Consider the following 19,592-nt stretch of genomic DNA (forward strand, 5'->3'; position numbering starts at 1 on the left):
CACTGACTACTCTAAGTTATATCCAAGTTTCATGTCTATAGTGTTGTCCCATAAAAAGATATAATAAAATATTTGCAGAAATGTGAGGGGTGTACTCACTTTTGTGATACACTGTATATATATATATATATATATATATATGTATATATATATATATATATATACCCACAAAACCTGTTAGATGTGTATTAAGAAAGTCTGAACATAAGAAATGACTAGACAGTCGGACTGAGATCTCGGATCATTACAGTAATATGAAACTGCTGCATTTCTGGTGCAGTAACAACCAAATTTAGTTTAGGCGATGCTCATTTTTACAGATCTTCACTAAACGTGTGCAGAATCTCAAATGGTTTTTGTGCTGCCATGCAGCTGGTTGAATGGAGTTAGTGTAGAATTATGTACAAAGATCTAAAGCAAACAGCTGAACTGGCCGGTTAGCTCAGTTGGTTAGAGCGTGGTGCTAATGACGCCAATGTTGTGGGTTTGATCCTTGTATGGGCCACACACACCTTAACGATTAAAGGCGGCATGGTTGAGAGCGAGTCAGGTGAGCATGTGCTGTGTTTCAGGACTTTCTAACCTGAGTAATTTAATCACTGAAAGTAAGAATATCACCCTGTTCATCTTTGATTTTGGCTTCAGAGAACCACCCTGAGAACACCCGATCTCGTCTGATCTCGGAAGCTAAGCAGTGTCGGGCCTGATTAGTACTTGGATGGGAGACCGCCTGGGAATACCAGCTGCTGTAAGCTTTTATCCACACACACCCACCTTCACTCCAAACCTCCTGTTACACACTGACCCAGCGGCTTTTTCTTCATCAAAGCTACACAATGACACAAAGATCAGCTCAAACTTTCATTCTTACTACAGTAAAACACATTCAACTGACTTTTAAAGTGAAGTTCAGGTCCGGAGTGGCTAATCTGGAGATTCGGGAGGATTCCCGATGGGCCGGCTGGGAAAAATAATCTTGACACTTAGATCCAAAGTTCGTGAAAGTTTTAAGATGATGCGGAGACCTATGGCTAAAGCGTGTTCCACTAATATCCAATCCACTCGATCCCCAAAAAAGCAAAAAAGACTGCACTTTTCTTTGTATGTTGAACTTTATTTAACTATAAACATATAAAGTAACTTAAAATGCATGTACTTGTACATGTACATCTACAGCGTCTAATTATTATAACGAATTCATTTAAATTGGAAAAAATGTGGGCCGGGTTTGGGCATGAAACTCCCGGGCTGAAAAAGGGGCGCACTCCGGCCCTGGTGAAGTTCAACATGTTGTACAGACATCGTCTCCATCTACTGGTGCTAGAAATAAATCACAGCTTGTTACTTGGGTACAGATTTTATAATATATAAAAATTAAAGAGTGTTTATGACTTTTCTGTCGTAAGTGTTTTTGTAACGTGTTGTAGACCTGCAGAGGAAAGAAAAGGCCGAAAGTAGGCGATAAAGTGTTATTTGGCAACCCAGCACTGTGTAAATATTGGACAGAACACATGATCATGGCTGGATTACTGACCGGGCCAGTGGGGCCAGCTCCCAGGGGCCCTTGAGGGAGGGGGGCCCCGGGGGGGCCCTGGCCCAAAACATTTATGATACAATATATTTTTATTTCCGAGGGCCCTCCATTTTAAGGATCCTCTGACTATTAGGGACTTTGACCCCAGGGCCTCTTGGGGCCCCTAGCCATGCTTTTAGGCCCTAGCCAAAATACTTCTCTGTTATAGTTGACTCCACTCCAGACCTTGCTCATGTGGACCAACTTACTTTTATTTTCAGGTTTGTTAATAATGACGGCCATGTAGTTGAGCGTTTTCTAGCTTTTGAGCCTATTGAAAACCATAGTGGGGACAGTTTGGCAGAGTGTGTCGTTGCTATGGTGGAGAATCTGGGCCTAGACTTATCCAACTGTAGGGGCCAGTCATATGATAATGCAAGTAACATGTCGGGAAAGTACAATGGAGTCCAAGCTCATCTTAAACAAAGAAACCCTTTGATTTGTTATGTCCCCTGTGCAGCACATTCACTGAATTTAGTTGGTGTCAATGCTGTTGACAGTAGCCCAGAAGTTGGACGTTTTTTTGACTTTGTACAGGCAATGTACACATTTTGTGCATCATCTACACACAGGTGGGGAAAGGTTTTCAGTGATACTGATATCAAACTCACACTGAAATCACTGTCAGGTACTCGATGAAGCTGAGTCAACTAAGGCTCTTTGGAAATATTATGCACAACTGAGAGAGGCATTGAATGATATGGAGGAGAAATTTGTAACTCGAAGTGAAGCCTCTGCACTCTGTGACAAATTGGACAGGTTGGAGATGGCCTTCATGGCATACTTCTGGGACACAATACTACAGAGGTTCCAAGCCACAAGCCTGCAGCTGCAGAAGCATGATATTGACATATGTACAGCTACACAACTTCTCTTGTCTTTACGAGACTTTGTGGCAGCACAGAGAGATAACTTTGAGGTGTTTGAAGGGGCAGCTTTAAATGTCACCACTGCTGTCTCCCAAGAGTACAGGCATGACCTCCAGCGTACAAAGAAGCGCAAAATTATGTCTGATGATAGTGCAGAGCCAGGTGTAGCATTTAACGGAAAGGACAAGTTTCGGATCGAAACTTTCAATGTTGTCATTGACAAACTTGTGTCCTGTCTCAACCACCGTTTGAATGCATACACACACTTAACTGAGCTATTTGATGTTCTTTTCATGCCTGACAATATGTCCAACAGTGAGCTCACTTTAGGTTGCCCTGGGCAACTCTTTGCCCAGGGGCCCAAACTATCCTTAATCCGTCCTTGCACATGATGGGTTATTTTAACTTGTTGGGTTGTGCAGTTTAACCATTGTGCTGAGCTGTGGGTTCTTTTTTTACCATGGATCAACTATGTAACTTTACTTTATATAAACGAAAGGTTTACATTGCTGTCTTCAGGATTTCCTCTTTAGTGATATTTAATGTTAATAGATGTTCTGATCTAAAAGATGCTGCTGCCTTTGACCTTTAAAACTGAGAAGTGATTTGTGAGATCATTAAAATAAGTGAAATGTTTATTTTGTACTTTGGTTTTTTATTATTTGTACAAACATTTGTTTTATGCAACTTTAAACCTGTAATAAAAGATGAACATTTTAAATGTGTCTTTATTTGCTTTAACTAAGCTAAAGTTTTTAACAGGGACAAAAATGACAGTTTGTGTAGCAGGGCTGGACACGTAAGTAAAATGTTATACTGTTTATTAGCATGAAGTAAACATTAGCAAGTCATGTGAAAGAGCTGTGCGTGTCTCTGTGGCGCAATCGGTTAGCGCGTTCGGCTGTTAACCGAAAGGTTGGTGGTTCGAGCCCACCCAGGGACGAGTGCCTTTTATCAACCTGCCTGCCAGACACAACAACATGTAATCCCACAGTATAGTGGAAATAAGTAACTAAAAACATCCAGTAAACAACAGTCCTACAAGCACAAATATCCACCTGATAAGTCACTGGAGACCGGCTGTTTTGGTTTCTGTAAATGTTAAATGAAGATACTCGCCCAACGTGGGGCTCGAACCCACGACCCTGAGATTAAGAGTCTCATGCTCTACCGACTGAGCTAGCCGGGCTTAAGCAGCAGGTCAGAACAGACAGCTCATCGGTCAGATCATCAGAGAGATGTAGGTTTAATTCACTAACATCACGACCAGATTAAGAACTACTTCACAGTTTACAAACAAACACAATTCAGAATAAGTAACAGAAACAGACACAGACTTACTGTCACTTTTAAACTACTGTACTACACAATTACTGAACCCGCTCCATTATGCTTTACACCTCAGTGTATATTATCTGGAAACAGATGCTCTTCATATAGAAATATACTTTACATTTGCTTGTAAATTAAAATATCAATTCAGGTTGTTTTTAGTTCAATTGAAAAATTATTAACAGTAGCTCAACTTCCTAAAACCCAGAATCTACATGTATAAATCCTACATTCATTCCACAAAGTTCACAAACTACATGATTTAATGAGTGATAACTTGATGTTTGGAGCCCCTCTGGTGTGCAGGCTGGTACTGTGTATCAGCACTACTTACTGTGTGCAGGACCTGAGTCGTATCTGCTCCACTCACTGGTTGGTGACATTAAACTCAGTCAAGAACTTTAAGAAATATATAGTTTAGATAGTTCACACATAGAAGAACCCACAAAACCTCTTAGATGTGTATTAAGAAAGTCTGTTTCAGCTGTTGAACTGGGTCAGTGTAGAATTATGTACAAAGATCTAAAGAGAGAATAGATGTACTGGCCGGTTAGCTCAGTTGGTTAGAGCGTGGTGCTAATAACGCTAAGGTCGCGGGTTCGATCCCCGTACGGGCCACACCCACTTTTGGACTTCAACTAACAAACAAGTGATTCTTCTCTAACTAGCAGGTACTATTAACCTGGACTTCAAACATTGTCTCTGACAGTGTGAGATTTTTTTACTGCCCCTCTCATTCAGGTCAGAAACATGCCATTATCTCAATTTACTAAACTTAATGACCCTTCTGTAAATGGTTTAATGTGCACACTGCTGCTACTGGCTCGTTTTTCTTTTCTACAATGTAAGTTCAGACCTTCAGGTTCATGTTATTTGAGATCTCTACATAGATTCTTCCTCATGTACAGAAAGACGCAGTTCAGTTTGAGAAGCGCACAGGGGGAGAGCGAGAGAGTCTGCGCGTTCAAATGAATCAAACGAGTCGATTCCTTAATCCGGTTCTTTAAGTCAAACGACATGAATAGACTCGAAAGAGTCGATTCACTAATTTGATTGTACTCAGCAATGAACAGTTGGAAGCTAAGGGAGTCGATTCTTTTTGATGAAGTCAACATTTTATATGTTATACACAATACTTAAAAGAGTCGGATCACTATCGTTAGCTGTCATTTAAAATACAAAGACAAACCATCTCATCTAACAAAATAGAATAAAATAATGTATAACAGTTTAATGATGCACCATACATACAGTGAAGCAAAAATAACATTCAAAGCTCAACAACATAAAAATACATCAAATCACCTAAATATTATCTACATAACACATACAGCAAAAACATGTGAACGTGGAAGCATGTGTGTGTGTGTGTGTGTGTGTGTGTGCGTGTGTGTGTGCATGCTTATGAATATTAATAGAATAGATACGTATAGATACATGAAGTGATGAAGACACATATTAACTCTTCGGCAATAGAGAGATACAGATGTGCTAGTGGAGATTTATTATTACTAAGCTGCTGTTCAACTCCAGTCCAGTTGGTGGCGCTGGTGCGTCTTAAGTTTTTCTGCCATCCGCCATTAACCATCATAAGAAGAACAAGAAGCTGCTGTGTTTGTACTGTAGAGCCTCATCTGTAAGTAAAATATGTATTTAATTATAACCTTTATATTTTATTATAACTACATTCTAATTCATAATAAACCTAGAGTTCATAATAAAACATCACTGTGAGGATTTGAGGAGCTTTAACTCCAGTTTCATTTAAACACACAAACTATTAGCTGCTCCGCTACCTGTTAGCATCACACATGATTCAGTACTGATGAACCGATTCATTTGAACCGATCCATCTAAATGAATGAATTGAGCGGAACTGATTGAGTTTCTTTATGATTAAATCTCACATTTTTATATAAACACGTGATATTTTAAAACTTTGTTTACAGGTGGTTTGTAGAGCTTTATAGTCACAGTCAGGTGAAACGTGTAAGCGAGCGTCTTTAATTGTGTACTAGCTTGATGAAGTAAACTGTTTACTGCGCGTCTAAACCATGTATTACGGTACCCGAAGCGTTGAAGAGGGTAAAACTGCTGTTTACAGTTTAATAAACATTATTTACCATGTTCTGATGCATAAAATCCACTCAATTCAAGAAGAGCATCGACTCTGTCATTAACGAAATACATTTCAGACATTTTTACTGGAGGAATTAGTTGTGATCGGATCTCAAACTCATGTGAATGTCTGTTCGGTTGTGTTAATACCACTTTTTGAAAATCAAAAATTTGAAATCAAATTGTTATCAGGTGTCACCCCTATGATCATAAAGAACATTTTACTCTAGTACTAATCTTGTGATTTTTAGATAATTTTACTGTAGGAATTTAAAATAATAGGATGACAAACCTTTAATTATGAATACAGCACATCTATCTATCTGTCTATCTGTCTATTAGAACTTTAATAATGCAGTCAGCAGAAGAGGGACACGTCACCCCTGTGGATCTACAAAATGAAGAATTCCAGAAGAAAATAATACAAAAGGAGGAGGATGAAGATGATGATGATTTCTTCTGTAAGTAAATATGAAGCATGATACAGTGCAGTGTGGTACAGTACAGTATGGTACAGTACAGTGTGGTACAGTGCAGTATGGTACAGTACAGTATAGTACAGTGCAGTATGGTACAGTACAGTATGGTACATTACAGTGTGGTACAGTATGGTACAGTACAGTATGGTACAGTATGGTACATTACAGTGTGGTACAGTACAGTATGGTGCAGTACAGTGTGGTACAGTACAGTGAGGTACAGTACAGTGAAGTACAGTGCAGTATGGAACAGTACAGTATGGTACAGTACAGTATGGAACAGTACAGTATGGTACAGTACAGTATGGTACAGTATAGTACAGTACAGTGTGGTACAGTACAGTGTGGTACAGTACAGTATGGTACAGTACAGTGAGGTACAGTACAGTGTGGTACAGTACAGTATGGTACAGTACAGTATGGTACAGTACAGTGTGGTACAGTACAGTATGGTACAGTACAGTATGGAACAGTACAGTATGGTACAGTACAGTATGGTACAGTACAGTGTGGTACAGTACAGTATGGAACAGTACAGTATGGTACAGTATGGTACAGTACAGTATGGTACAGTACAGTGTGGTACAGTACAGTATGGTACAGTACAGTATGGAACAGTACAGTATGGTACAGTACAGTGTGGTACAGTACAGTATGGAACAGTACAGTATGGTACAGTATGGTACAGTACAGTATGGTACAGTACAGTGTGGTACAGTACAGTATGGTACAGTATAGTATGGAACAGTACAGTATGGTACAGTACAGTGTGGTACAGTACAGTATGGTACAGTACAGTATGGTACAGTACAGTGTGGTACGGTACAGTATAGTATGGTACAGTACAGTATGGTACAGTACAGTGTGGTACAGTACAGTATGGTACAGTACAGTATGGTACAGTACAGTATGGAACAGTACAGTATGGTACAGTACAGTATGGTACAGTACAGTGAGGTACAGTACAGTATGGTACAGTACAGGATGGTACAGTATGGTACAGTACAGTATGGTACAGTACAGTATGGAACAGTACAGTATGGTACAGTACAGTGTGGTACAGTATGGTACAGTACAGTACAGTGAGGTACAGTACAGGATGGTACAGTACAGGATGGTACAGTACAGTATGGTACAGTACAGTGTGGTACAGTACAGTATGGTACAGTACAGTACGGAACAGTACAGTATGGTACAGTACAGTATGGTACAGTACAGGATGGTACAGTACAGTATGGTACAGTACAGTACAGTACGGTACAGTACAGTATGGAACAGTACAGTATGGTACAGTACAGGATGGTACAGTATGGTACAGTACAGTATGGTACAGTACAGTATGGAACAGTACAGTATGGTACAGTACAGTGTGGTACAGTACAGTATGGTACAGTACAGTACAGTATGGTACAGTACAGTATGGTACAGTACAGTGTGGTACAGTACAGTATGGTGCAGTACAGTATGGTGCAGTACAGTATGGTACAGTACAGTATGGAACAGTACAGTATGGTACAGTACAGTGTGGTACAGTACAGTATGGTACAGTACAGTATGGAACAGTACAGTATGGTACAGTACAGTGTGGTACAGTACAGTGTGGTACAATACAGTATGGAACAGTACAGTATGGTACAGTATGGTACAGTACAGTGTGGTACAGTACAGTGTGGTACAGTACAGTATGGTACAGTACAGTATGGTACAGTATAGTATGGTACAGTACAGTATGGTACAGTACAGTGTGGTACAGTACAGTATAGTATGGTACAGTACAGTATGGTACAGTACAGTATGGTACAGTACAGTGTGGTTAGTATTGGAGTCACTAATCAGTAATAAGAGAAAGTGGATAGTGGGATTAGAACCTGTACTGTACTGTACTGTCCTGTGCTGCTACACTCCAGTCTGGATTTGAGTTTTAATCTAATTAGGAATTATTTGTGATTGTAAAATCAAACCCACAACCTTCAGTTTCCTCCAGTTGTTGAGTTTCTTCTTCTCATATTGATGAATTTCAGGTGAAGTCACTTTAATCCCTCCGGAACTTGTTGCTTCTGTGGAACTGCTCTTCTCAGAGGACCAACAGTGTGGAGGTTTCCAGATGAAGCCTGTGAAGAAGGAAGAACCTGAAGATACAGATAAACTCAGTAAGATTTTTTTATAACGTTTTTATAAAATAATTTCTCCTAATTTGGTCATGTCTGAATTACTTGTAATATTTGTGTAGTTTTAGTGCATAAGTGAGCAGGTGAGTGAAATGAGGAGACAGAAGTAAAGAATATTAAACAGATAATGCTGACTGTACAGTGTGTAGACTAGTATATAATTACAGAGTAATGCCAGGTGAATACAAGTGGCTGAATGATTGGGTAATGAATGAGAATAAATAAAGTCGAGTATATAAGCTGATATAATCAATATATACATGATTGTTTGTGCTGATGGTCCTGGAGAGATGAGTCTGCAGCTTCCGTCCAGATCTTAACTGTCCTTATTGTGGGTATCAGACGTCTGATGACTGGGGTGTACTTGGGGAGCAGGAACAAAGACAGGTGATCAGACTAACTCAGGTGGGGGAGGGGTGTAGCTTTGAAGGCATCAGCAACATTTGTGTAAACTTGGTCCAAAATTTTTAGTCCCCTTCTGATGAAACTTTGGACGTCCAGATCTTAAACTGCAGTGATTAAAGTCCCCAGAAACAATAAAGACTCACAAAGGTTCACAAAGGTCTTTTATAGCTGCGTTAGCATTAGCATCTGGAGGGATATAAACTGCAGCAGTAACAATGCAGGAAACCTCTGGTGGTTATAATACCTGGTTATATCGGGTCTACACGTTATAACCAGGTATTTCAGGTCAGCAGAGCAGTAGGTATTAACTATGACAGAGTCCATGCAGCAGGTTTTGTTTACATAAAGGCAAACACCACCACAGAAGCTCTTCATCAGTTCCACCACACTGTGGTTTAGCTGCAGTCCATGATCCTCTTCTGTGTCAGGGTCCAGATTTTTATTTTCTCATGGCATATTGGCAAGGAAGATACAAGATAGTTTTAGCTTAGCGTGCAAACCTCCACATTTACCCCTGTTTTGGCTCTTCCTGTTGTGATGAACAGCTCGCTTGGACGCGGTGTTCTGCTCACCTCTGGAAGAAGCTGGTTGAACTTGAATGGACGGTCCAAAACAACACTTAAAGTGATATAAATTAATGTCCAGCAGCGTCTGTCTGTCATATGTGTAGTTCACACGAGTGATTCAAGTGAAAACGCAGTAAATTGGCAAATAAATAAACACTAGATCGCTAAGCCTGGTGAGACTCTCGGGTGCATGCGCCGCCATCTTGCCCAAAGGCGGAAACATGTATTGTGATCAGATGAATCAGCATTTCAGGTCTTTTTATGAAAAAATGGACAGCTTGCTGCACACATTACAAAGGCGTGGCTGAGGAAGAAGAGGGTATGGGTAATGGACTGGCCTGCCTGCAGTCCTGACCTGTCCCCAATAGAGAACGGTCTCAACCTTTTTTGGAATGTGTTGCAGACCTGAAATGCAGGAATGGATGTTTATTAATAAATGAAATGAAGTTGAGCAGATAAAAGATGAAATATCTCAGCTTCATCCTGTCTGACATCAAATAAAAGTCAAAGTCAGTGTAAGAAACTCTGTGATTTATTATTTTCCATTTTCCATACTGTCCCAAGTATTGTTTTTTATTTGGGGTTGTATTATTGTTGTTATTATTATTATTATTAAATCTGCTGAAACCCTGTTTGAACAAAGGTTTATAGATCGTCTTTTTTGACAGATAGTATAGAAGTACGTGTCTGTTAGTTCTAACTTAAGTGCTTAATACCAACAATAACAACCTTATTTTTTTTCTTCACAAAACAAAGACATTTCAGGTGAAGGATCTTTAATCCCTGTGGAACATGTCACCTGTGAGGAACACCTCACCCCAGCGGACCAACAGGATGGAGGTTTCCAGATGAAGCCTGTGAAGAAGGAAGAACCTGAAGATAAAGATGAACTCAGTAAGATATTTTTTATCTTGAGTAAAATAAGATTTTGATTGAATAGAATCAGAGGCAGCTGGGATGAAGCATCATACAGTGAAAGCTTGTATTGTGCTCATGCAGATCAGTGTGAGCAGGAAATGATGAATGCAGGATGAATCACGTTACAGAACTTTAGCATCAGATCTCAGTTTAACATTTACTAACAATCTTTATTATTTATAATGTTATAAATGTATTTTATTATTTATAATGTTACAAATGTATTTGATTATTTCTAATGTTATAAATGTATTTGATTATTTATAATGTTATAAATGTATTTGATTATTTATAATGTTATACATGTATTTTATTATTTATAATGTTATAAATGTATTTGATTATTTATAATGTTATAAATGTACTTTATTATTTATAATGTTATAAATGTACTTTATTATTTATAATGTTATAAATGTACTTTATTATTTATAATGTTATAAATGTATTTGATTATTTATAATGTTATAAATGTATTTGATTATTTATAATGTTATAAATGTATTTGATTATTTATAATGTTATACATGTATTTTATTATTTATAATGTTATAAATGTATTTGATTATTTATAATGTTATAAATGTACTTTATTATTTATAATGTTATAAATGTATTTATTATTTATAATGTTATAAATGTATTTTATTTTTTATAATGTTATGAATGTATTTGATGATTTATAATGTTATAAATGTATTAGATTATTTATAATGTTATACATGTATTTTATTATTTATAATGTTATAAATGTATTTGATTATTTATAATGTTATAAATGTACTTAATTATTTATAATGTTGTAAATGTATTTATTATTTATAATGCTATAAATGTATTTTATTATTTATAATGTTATAAATGTATTTGATGATTTATAATGGCATACATGTATTTGATTATTTATAATGTTATACATGTATTTGATTATTTATAATGTTATACATGTATTTGATTATTTATAATGTTATAAATGTATTTGATGATTTATAATGTTATACATGTATTTGATTATTTATAATGTTATAAATGTATTTGATTATTTATTATGTTATAAATGTACTTTATTATTTATAATGTTATAAATGTATTTATTATTTATAATGTTATAAATGTATTTTATTATTTATAGTGTTATAAATGTATTTGATGATTTTTAATGTTATAAATGTATTTGATTTTTTATAATGTTATAAATGTATCTGATTATTTTCTGCTTCAGAACTGAACAAGGATTTATCCTGCTCCTCGTGTCCACGTTCCTCTCCAACCCAAAATCACCTCCACAATCACATCAAGAGCTGCAACCATGTTAAATATGAGACTCTGGTGAAGATTAAGACTGAACATGAGGATCTGACGCCCACCAGAAGCTCCAGTAATCAGCAAACGTCCTCTGGTACTGTCAGCATTAACACGTCTCTCGGTCTCACACAGGAAGAAGGAAACGTCTGCTCACAGTGTGGGAAGAGTTTTAATACACAGAGTACTCTCAAAATACACCAGCGCATTCACACTGGAGAGAAACTGTATCAGTGCTCACAGTGTGGGAAGAGTTTTAATCAACAGACTAATCTCAAAACACACCAGCGCATTCATACTAGGGAGAAACCATATCAGTGCTCACAGTGTGGGAAGAGTTTTAATTATCGGAGTCATCTCAAATCACACCAGCGCATTCACACTGGAGAGAAACCATTTCAGTGCTCACAGTGTGGGAAGAGTTTTATTGAACAGAGTGATCTCATAAAACACCAGCGCATTCACACTGGAGAGAAACCGTATCAGTGCTCACAATGTGGGAAGAGTTTTAATTATCGGAGTCATCTCAAATCACACCAGCGCATTCACACTGGAGAGAAACCGTATCAGTGCTCACAGTGTGGGAAGAGTTTTATTGAACAGAGTGCTCTCAAAAAACACCAGCGCATTCACACTGGAGAGAAACCGTATCAGTGCTCACAGTGTGGGAAGAGTTTTAATTATCGGAGTCATCTCAAATCACACCAGCGCATTCACACTGGAGAGAAACCATATCAGTGCTCACAGTGTGAAAAGAGTTTTAATCAACAAAGTGCTCTCAAAATCCACCAGCGCATTCACACTGGAGAAAAACCGTATCAGTGCTCACAGTGCGGGAAGAGTTTTAATCAACAGAGTAATCTCAAAAAACACCAGCGAATTCACGCTGGAGAGAAACCCTATCAGTGCTCACAGTGTGGAAAGAGTTTTAATACACAGAGTGCTCTCAAAGAACACCAGCGCATTCACACTGGAGAGAAACCGTATCAGTGCTCACAGTGTGGGAAGAGTTTTAATCAACAGAGTAATCTCAAAAAACACCAGCGAATTCACACTAGGGAGAAACCGTATCAGTGCTCACAGTGTGGGAAGAGTTTTAATTATCGGAGTCATCTCAAATCACACCAGCGCATTCACACTGGAGAGAAACCATATCAGTGCTCACAGTGTGGGAAGAGTTTTATTGAACAGAGTGATTTCATAAAACACCAGCGCATTCACACTGGAGAGAAACCGTATCAGTGCTTACAATGTGGGAAGAGTTTTAATTATCGGAGTCATCTCAAATCACACCAGCGCATTCACACTGGAGAGAAACCGTATCAGTGCTCACAGTGTGGGAAGAGTTTTATTGAACAGAGTGCTCTCAAAAAACACCAGCGCATTCACACTGGAGAGAAACCGTATCAGTGCTCACAGTGTGGGAAGAGTTTTATTGAACAGAGTGCTCTCAAAAAACACCAGCGCATTCACACTGGAGAGAAACCGTATCAGTGCTCACAGTGTGGGAAGAGTTTTAATTATCGGAGTCATCTCAAATCACACCAGCGCATTCACACTGGAGAGAAACCATATCAGTGCTCACAGTGTGAAAAGAGTTTTAATCAACAAAGTGCTCTCAAAATCCACCAGCGCATTCACACTGGAGAAAAACCGTATCAGTGCTCACAGTGTGGGAAGAGTTTTAATCAACAGAGTAATCTCAAAAAACACCAGCGAATTCACGCTGGAGAGAAACCCTATCAGTGCTCACAGTGTGGAAAGAGTTTTAATACACAGAGTGCTCTCAAAGAACACCAGCGCATTCACACTGGAGAGAAACCATATCAGTGCTCACAGTGTGGGAAGAGTTTTAATCAACAGAGTAATCTCAAAAAACACCAGCGAATTCACACTAGGTAGAAACCGTATCAGTGCTCACAGTGTGGGAAGAGTTTTAATTATCGGAGTCATCTCAAATCACACCAGCGCATTCACACTGGAGAGAAACCATATCAGTGCTCACAGTGTGGGAAGAGTTTTATTGAACAGAGTGATTTCATAAAACACCAGCGCATTCACACTGGAGAGAAACCGTATCAGTGCTCACAATGTGGAAAGAGTTTTATTTATCGGAGTCATCTCAAATCACACCAGCGCATTCACACTGGAGAGAAACCGTATCAGTGCTCACAGTGTGGGAAGAGTTTTATTGAACAGAGTGATCTCATTAAACACCAGCGCATTCACACTGGAGAGAAACCGTATCAGTGCTCACAATGTGGGAAGAGTTTTAATTATCAGAGTCATCTCAAATCACACCAGCGCATTCACACTGGAGAGAAACCATATCAGTGCTCACAGTGTGGGAAGAGTTTTATTGAACAGAGTGATTTCATAAAACACCAGCGCATTCACACTGGAGAGAAACCGTATCAGTGCTCACAATGTGGGAAGAGTTTTAATTATCGGAGTCATCTCAAATCACACCAGCGCATTCACACTGGAGAGAAACCGTATCAGTGCTCACAGTGTGGGAAGAGTTTTATTGAACAGAGTGATCTCATTAAACACCAGCGCATTCACACTGGAGAGAAACCGTATCAGTGCTCACAATGTGGGAAGAGTTTTAATTATCGGAGTCATCTCAAATCACACCAGCGCATTCACACTGGAGAGAAACCGTATCAGTGCTCACAGTGTGGGAAGAGTTTTATTGAACAGAGTGCTCTCAAAAAACACCAGCGCATTCACACTGGAGAGAAACCGTATCAGTGCTCACAGTGTGGGAAGAGTTTTATTGAACAGAGTGCTCTCAAAAAACACCAGCGCATTCACACTGGAGAGAAACCGTATCAGTGCTCACAGTGTGGGAAGAGTTTTAATTATCGGAGTCATCTCAAATCACACCAGCGCATTCACACTGGAGAGAAACCATATCAGTGCTCACAGTGTGAAAAGAGTTTTAATCAACAAAGTGCTCTCAAAATCCACCAGCGCATTCACACTGGAGAAAAAACGTATCAGTGCTCACAGTGTGGGAAGAGTTTTAATCAACAGAGTAATCTCAAAAAACACCAGCGAATTCACGCTGGAGAGAAACCATATCAGTGCTCACAGTGTGGAAAGAGTTTTAATACACAGAGTGCTCTCAAAGAACACCAGCGCATTCACACTGGAGAGAAACCGTATTAGTGCTCACAGTGTGGGAAGAGTTTTAATGAACAGGGTAGTCTCAAAAGACACCAGCGCATTCACACTTGAGAGAAACCGTATCAGTGCTCACAGTGTTGAAAGAGATGTTTTGAATAAAAGTGTTGACTAAATGCTACAAATGTGTGTAAATGAGTATGAAAGTGAGTGAGCTGAGTGAGTGGTACGGTTAGTGAGTGACGTCGTCAGATGAATTGGTGCTTCATCCAGCTAAACGTGGTGGTAAGGAACTTTTTTATTTCCAGGTTTATGAGTTTACATCGTTTTCACTTTTAACATATATTTAAATTTGAGTTCATCCCTAATCTAAAACTATTTTTTTCTTGTTAATAATGTAGAATATTTTGTGGTCACATTGATTTTTGTTTGTATTAATGAATTAATATCATTGTAATGGTAATAAATCAATGATATTTCTGTTTTTAACAAATTCCTATTTGATTACTACTAGATTGTTTAACAAAATCTTAGATTGTGAGAGGATGAACGATGCTTTTGTATGTGATAAAGGTCTGCTATGTTGTAAGGCTTGGAGGCCGTGACACTGAGCTGGAGGTGGCAGAGATGAGGATGCTGTGATTCTCATTGTTAGTGACGAGGATGGAGAAGATCGGGAGGGAGTTTATTATAAGGGTAGTGCAGGTGGGATGTTTTGAAGTTAGTGAGGTGAGATTGAGATGGTTTGAGCATGTGCAGAGGAGGTATAAGCGTTATATAGGGAGAGGGGTACGAAGGATGGAACCGTCAGGCTGGAGGACAGGAAGGCCACAGAGGAGCTTCATGGATGTAGTGAGGGAGAACATGCAGGTTGTTGGTGTGACTAAGGAGAATGTTCAGGACAAGATGAAGATAAACGTTGACCAACCAAAACCAGCATATTGTTTTTTATTATTGGTTATTATTTTTGTAAAAACCACCACTCATGATGTTGGTGAATTATTTTGTGCTTTTTGGAGCAATTAAACTTATTTTGCATTTGCTTGATGCTTTAATGTCAAACAGTTTTCTCCATAAAACTTCTCACTTCTCACACACTTATTCCTAATACCTAAGAGCAGAACAAACATCCATAGAATCTGTGTCAGCCATGTTCTAGCAGCTTCTAACTCAAGGCAGATCTGTTTTTGGTGCATCCCCCAGACCAAATATTCCCTTGACATGAACTAACAGTTTGGGGTACTTTTTGACCTTTAAAAAGAGGCCACTGTTTCATTACCTTTTAATGCTACTTTTTAAACGCCCTGCCTCTGACACAGACACATCTCATTGGTATACAATGTTATGACAGGTGACCATTTGCTCAGACTGTAGCAACTGCTCAGGTATGTGAGGAACAAGTTTTATAAGTAACATCTGAGTCAACATGTGAAAAACAGTTTTCATAAGTGGATCAGGATGACCGTGACCTCTCAAATGAGCAGAAAAACTAGTTTCCTAAGCAGGTTGAAGGATGAGGCGACAGTCACATCAGTGCCGGATTCAAACATTACACAGAATAGGGAATCGCCCCACTGGACTCTGTAAACACTGTAATACACAGGAAACAGTCAAACTCAGATTCATAGATTACAAAAGGTATAAGAAAGAACAGAGTTAGAGAAGCATGTTGGAAAACAAAACATTACATTAGAGAAACTGCTCAGAAGAACGTATAGGACTGAGTGTTGGACATCTCAAGTTGCAAAAACTCATTTCAGGGAGGTACCCTCAGACCAGATAATCCCCCCACCCCAAAAATAATAAAAATAAAACCTCTCGCACACACCAACGGATTTGGGTGATAACAGAACTTTTAGGAGCTGCTAACTGAGCTACTCAGCTAACTGTCTGTGTCACAAACACATTAATGTGTACTACATAGTGCACTAAATAGTGTGAAAGATAATAGATTTATGTTCCCTACATATTGCACTAGATTGTATATTAGAGAAGAATTTATGTTTTTTACTTAGTGCACTAGATAGTGTACTAGATAATAGACTTATGTTTCTTACATAATTCTTTAGGTAGTGTAAGAATTAAAATTGACTTATCAAAGTACGAAAAGCATTGCTCCATATAATCATGACTGAACAGTGCAAAAGGTTCTGTGAACTGAAAACATCTTGTTTTTGTGCGCATGTGCTCAAGCTCACAAAGTGAGGCACGAAGAACGGGATGTTCTTTGTGTGGAATAACGACCTTGAAGTGCAAGCAAGTGGATAAGAACATCTGCCGTTTTCACAGAGCAAAAATAAAAAAGAAAGGCAGAAGTGCGGAGGGGTATGAGCTGAATATGAATACTTGGCGCGGACTCTGCTCTTGGTCTGTGTTTTGATCTCTTGCTAAGGGATAGCACGGAACGCTGCAGCTGGAGACCTGAAAGAACAACCTATCTATTCTAAATAAATACATTTAGTTGAGTATATTACGTCATCTGTCTGCATTAATTAATTTAGCTTTAAGGTAAAGATTCATCGAGTTCACGACATGGTCCTGTTTTATGTGCAATAATGCTTGTCACACATCCCCAAAAAACTGTCCTTATAAATGTGTATATGGATGTGCACTCACGTACAGTGTATCACAAAAGTGAGTACAACCCTCACATTTCTGCAAATATTTCATTATATCTTTTCATGGGACAACACTATAGACATGAAACTTGGATATAACTTAGAGTAGTCAGTGTACAGCTTGTATAGCAGTGTAGATTTACTGTCTTCTGAAAATAACTCAACACACAGCCATTAATGTCTAAATAGCTGGCAACATAAGTGAGTACACCCCACAGTGAACATGTCCAAATTGTGCCCAAAGTGTCAATATTTTGTGTGACCACCATTATTATCCAGCACTGCCTTAACCCTCCTGGGCATGGAATTCACCAAAGCTGCACAGGTTGCTACTGGAATCCTCTTCCACTCCTCCATGATGACATCACGGAGCTGGTGGATGTTAGACACCTTGAACTCCTCCACCTTCCACTTGAGGATGCGCCACAGGTGCTCAATTGGGTTTAGTCCATCACCTTTACCTTCAGCTTCCTCAGCAAGGCAGTTGTCATCTTGGAGGTTGTGTTTGGGGTCGTTATCCTGTTGGAAAACTGCCATGAGGCCCAGTTTTCGAAGGGAGGGGATCATGCTCTGTTTCAGAATGTCACAGTACATGTTGGAATTCATGTTTCCCTCAATGAACTGCAGCTCCCCAGTGCCAGCAACACTCATGCAGCCCAAGACCATGATGCTACCACCACCATGCTTGACTGTAGGCAAGATACAGTTGTCTTGGTACTTCTCACCAGGGCGCCGCCACACATGCTGGACACCATCTGAGCCAAACAAGTTTATCTTGGTCTCGTCAGACCACAGGGCATTCCAGTAATCCATGTTCTTGTCTTCAGCAAACTGTTTGTGGGCTTTCTTGTGCGTCAGCTTCCTTCTGGGATGACGACCATGCAGACCGAGTTGATGCAGTGTGCGGCGTATGGTCTGAGCACTGACAGGCTGACTTCCCACGTCTTCAACCTCTGCAGCAATGCTGGCAGCACTCATGTGTCTATTTTTTAAAGCCAACCTCTGGATATGACGCCGAACACGTGGACTCAACTTCTTTGGTCGACCCTGGCGAAGCCTGTTCCGAGTGGAACCTGTCCTGGAAAACCGCTGTATGACATTGGCCACCATGCTGTAGCTCAGTTTCAGGGTGTTAGCAATCTTCTTATAGCCCAGGCCATCTTTGTGGAGAGCAACAATTCTATTTCTCACATCCTCAAGAAGTTCTTTGCCATGAGGTGCCATGTTGAATATCCAGTGGCCAGTATGAGAGAATTGTACCCAAAACACCAAATTTAACAGCCCTGCTCCCATTTACACCTGGGACCTTGACACATGACACCAGGGAGGGACAACGACACATTTGGGCACAATTAAAATGTGAGGGGTGTACTCACTTTTGTTATAACTATGGTATTTTAAACCATTATAAAAAAAACTGAAATATAACTATGGTATTTTAAACCATTATAAAAAACTGAAATATAACTATGGTATTTTAAACCATTATAAAAAAAACTGAAATATAACTATGGTATTTTAAACCATTATAAAAAAAACTGAAATATAACTATGGCATTTTAAACCATTATAAAAAAAAACTGAAATATAACTATGGTATTTTAAACCATTATAAAAAACTGAAATATAACTATGGTATTTTAAACCATTATAAAAAAAAACTGAAATATTACTATGGTATTTTAAACCATTATAAAAAAAAACTGAAATATAACTTTGGTATTTTAAACCAATATAAAAAAAAACTGAAATATAACTATGGTATTTTAAACCATTATAAAAAACTGAAATATAACTATGGTATTTTAAACCATTATAAAAAAAAAAACTGAAATATAACTATGGTATTTTAAAACATTATAAAAAAAACTGAAATATAACTATGGTATTTTAAACCATTATAAAAAAAACCCTGAAATATAACTTTGGTATTTTTAACCATTATAAAAAAAAAACTGAAATATAACTATGGTATTTTATCGTACAATAACAGGAATGCGTCTTTAAAAATACATTTTCTAACTTGGTGTGAATTAGCTTTTAGAGGAAATACATTACAGACTGTGGATAATACTGTAATTTCCTCTAGAACAAGGCATTAAACCATTTGAAATA

The 19,592-nt window shown here is 38.5% G+C and overlaps 3 non-coding genes and 2 pseudogenes across 3 annotated transcripts; 4 read left to right on the top strand and 1 right to left on the bottom strand.

The window, feature by feature from the left end:
* Positions 1-638: 638 nt before the first annotated feature.
* LOC134329666 (5S ribosomal RNA) lies at positions 639-755 on the top strand (annotated as a pseudogene).
* A 2,556-nt stretch (positions 756-3,311) lies between these two features.
* trnan-guu (transfer RNA asparagine (anticodon GUU)) lies at positions 3,312-3,385 on the top strand. The gene has a single exon. It is a non-coding gene; the product is annotated as a tRNA-Asn (tRNA).
* Positions 3,386-3,558: 173 nt separating this feature from the next.
* Positions 3,559-3,631, bottom strand: trnak-cuu (transfer RNA lysine (anticodon CUU)). Its single transcript has one exon. It is a non-coding gene; the product is annotated as a tRNA-Lys (tRNA).
* A 687-nt stretch (positions 3,632-4,318) lies between these two features.
* On the top strand, positions 4,319-4,392 carry trnai-aau (transfer RNA isoleucine (anticodon AAU)). Its single transcript has one exon. It is a non-coding gene; the product is annotated as a tRNA-Ile (tRNA).
* Positions 4,393-11,883: 7,491 nt separating this feature from the next.
* LOC134328725 (zinc finger protein 850-like) lies at positions 11,884-15,262 on the top strand (annotated as a pseudogene).
* Positions 15,263-19,592: the final 4,330 nt, after the last annotated feature.

This window comes from Trichomycterus rosablanca, chromosome 15 (genome assembly GCF_030014385.1).
Source record: "Trichomycterus rosablanca isolate fTriRos1 chromosome 15, fTriRos1.hap1, whole genome shotgun sequence".
Lineage (NCBI taxonomy): Eukaryota > Metazoa > Chordata > Actinopteri > Siluriformes > Trichomycteridae > Trichomycterus > Trichomycterus rosablanca.